The sequence below is a fragment of the Artibeus jamaicensis genome, unplaced genomic scaffold (genome assembly GCF_021234435.1).
Source record: "Artibeus jamaicensis isolate MK-2021 breed Jamaican fruit bat unplaced genomic scaffold, CSHL_Jam_final scaffold_11, whole genome shotgun sequence".
In the NCBI taxonomy this organism is placed as follows: Eukaryota; Metazoa; Chordata; class Mammalia; order Chiroptera; family Phyllostomidae; genus Artibeus; species Artibeus jamaicensis.
Genome location: NW_026522027.1, coordinates 723199 through 726642, shown reverse-complemented (window position 1 = coordinate 726642; position 3444 = coordinate 723199).

The following is a 3444-nucleotide window of genomic DNA, read 5'->3' as shown; positions in this document are numbered from 1 at the left end:
TTCTCTCAAAGACGAAGCCACAGCGCAGACAATATACACCATGGGATTCCTCTCAGTCACTACACACAGAGGACGTGTCCACTGGCAAGGGCTCCTGGTGGTTGGTGAGTAGGAGACAATTTCTTGGAGTAGTAGGCTAAGGATCTGACACAGGGACAGGGTTGAGACTGATAAGTCCTGCAATGTTTACAATGTTTCAGAGGTGAAGTGATACACAGCAGGAATGACTTTCTTTTTACAGGTTTCTGTGACACAGCTCAAGAACTACTGTTCTAAAGGGAAGAGTCAAGTGTGTGTGTGTGTGTGTGTGTGTGTGTGTGTGTGTGTGTGAGAGAGAGAGAGAGAGAGAGAGAGAGAGAGAGAGAGAGAGAGAGAGAGGCAGGCCTTGGGAAATACCACTGGATACCTGAATGGAACCTGAGGAGAAACCCCTAAGCCCAGAATAGCCAGGCTTGAGCTTTTTCTAATACAGCATGAGTGTGTGTGTGCATGTATTTGCATGTGTGTTAGTGTGGTATTGAGAGTCTTCAGGATTTCCAAGGGATTCAAATTATAGACAGGCTGTACTGGTTAGAAGGGCCAAGGGTGGCAGAAACATGAGCCGTGAGTTAGATGGTCATGTGCATACTCCCTGTCCCCAGACCTCATGAAACAATTGGTAAGCTTGCCCCAGAATAAAGCTCGGCCCACAGGTAGGACACACAGCACCTCGGACCATTACTGACAGAGGTTCCTGTGAGCCTCACTGAATCTCAAGCTTCTCTCAGAGAGGAAGCCACAGAGCAGACAACATACACCATGGGATTCCTGTCAGTGTCTACCCACAGAGAACTTGTCCACTGGCAGGGGCCCCTGCTGGCTGGTGAGTAGTAGACAATTTCTTGGGGTAGTAGGCTAACGATCTGACACAAAGACTGGGTGGAGACTGTTAAAAATACCAGGGCTCTGAGTAAAGAGGGAAGGTTTCTGTTTGGACCTGAGGGTGAAGGACAAGGAGCAGAGTAGGATTGGGAAGGTGGCCCAGTAAGAGGAAAATCTCATAATCTGGAAGTGGTGGGACTCAGGGAAACCTGGATTGCTGTTCATTTCCTGTTATTCATCACTGAGTACTGAATTATGAAAACGGATAATAGCAATTATGATTTATATCAGAAAACACCAGAAAAATTTAACCAGGGGTATTAAATATTATCTTTACCACAAACCCCAGAAATTGGCAAATAAACCCCAGGAGGTAGAGCACTCATTCATTCATCAACATGTATTTCCAGGCTGTTGCAGTCACTGAAGGTACAAGACCAGACAAGCCCTGCTCTAAGAAAGCCCATTTTCTATGGAGGAGAGAGGGACAAGGAAAGGTGTAGAGGTGAGGTCAGGTACCCAGAAACACCATGAAAAAAAAAACAGAGCAGAACAGGTCCAAAAATGAAGGCAGAGAATCTTTAGAGAATGTGGTCAGCAAATGGGTCTTTCAAAATTGCTCCTGAGTGTCAGCACTGGTATAAGCACAGTGAGGATGTGACCAAGACAAGCACCTGGGGAATACTATTTGAAACAAACAAACAAAAAACAGTTTCAAATGTGTTGAAGTAATGGGGGCCAAGCTGTTAACATTGATCATGGGAGACACACGTTCACCTGCAGACCAAGGCTGAGAGATAAAGAGATAGACTCGGGATTTGGGGCCTCATTTTTCTGTCACAATACATAGATGCAAATATTGATCAATTTTTTTTATTTTCTAGTTTTACTCTTAACCTTCTGGAGTGCACCCACCACAGCTGGAATCAGTCTTGCGACGACCTTCGCTGTGGAAGGAAAAGATGTGTTTCTGCGTATGCTCAATAAGCCTTCTGAGGTTGTAGGCATCGTGTGGTACAAGGGGCACAGTATCGACAAAAACAGAGTGATTGCATTTTTTACCGTGGACCCATCAGGTCGCCATTTAAGTGGTCCTGGAACCTATGGATTAGACATGATACATGATGATGGATCCTTGCTGTTGAAAAATGTCACTGTAGAGGACACAGGAATGTACACCGTAGTGGTCCATCTTCCAGATTCACAAACAGACATAGCATCTGGGCTTCTTTATGTGTATGGTGAGTGTTTGCTCTCTAACACCTGGGGGATGGGTGAGGTAACTCCTCCTTCACAGATAGGACTGACAACCCTGGACACTACCTCCATTCCACTCTGCATTTTTTTTCAGGTTTGGTTTTGACATTTAATGCAGGATACACAGAGTGCAGACAAACCTCTTAAGATCTCAGTTCCCTTCCCAACTTGTAGCCTTGTGGAATCTTAACCATCATTAGCTAAGTGATCAAGTATTGGAGGCCAGATATGGAAAAAGGAGCAGAAATTATGCTCCCTGCCAGGGAGATAAGCTTTGTCTCCTTAGTGGCTTATGGTCCAAAGGTCGCTCACTCAGCCTTAGAGATAGGGGTGTTATAGCTTCTGAAAACAGGCAGGGTGGCTCCCAACATCACCCCATTTTTTATTTTGTAACTCAGTTGTATCTGTTAGGTGTGTGAAACCTACTATTTGCTGTTTTAAGATGTTATCACAAGAAAACAACTACCACATATATCATAAAGTACATATAAAGATTAAGAGAAGGAGGAGCCCAAAGGCTGCCAAGACCCAAACTCCGCAATCCATCTGTTGAAAAATGTTACAAATGCAAGAAAATGACAAGAGTAACAGGTCTGGTTAGATTTTAATCTTTGGGAGAATTAGCACAGACTTCAGGAAGCACAAGTCACAAAGCAGCCTAAGTATAATGTGGGCCTGATTTCTCATGGGAGAACTTCTTTACGGGTGTGGTTCTTCATCCTGACTCACCCCCTACTGGTTTTCCACATGGGTGTTGAGTTATGTTTCCACATCCCAAAAAGTGGTCCCCTACACTCTGTAGTTATATGGACTCAGAAAGGAGGTACAGCATTCACTTTACATAATGTTACCTGAACTTAGACAATTTTCTTTCTGCAAAAGTCAGGATCACACTCTGGTCATACTTTCATAGCTCACTGTGGACTGTGAGTGGTGGAGATCTATGAAGAAGCAGCATGGCTCCGTGTCTCAAGCACTATGTCAATGATTCACATTGTCTTTTTCTTTAGAGGGTAAGAGTGGGACCGTCCTCAGAGCCAACAAGCATTGGGTAACAGAGAATAAAGATGATGTCGTCTTGACCTGCTACACCAACGGACACTCCATCCAGTGGCTATTCAATAGCATGGATCTGAAGTTCACAAACAGAATGCACCTGTCTGGGGATAGGAAAATACTCACCATAGACCCAGTTATGAGAGAAGATGCTGGGTTTTACAAGTGTAGAGCCAGGAACCCCTTCAAGATGACTGAAAGTCGGCCCCTTGAACTGCATGTGCTACATGAGTGACCCTCTTTTCTTCCCCTGTGTTATTGAATTTTAAG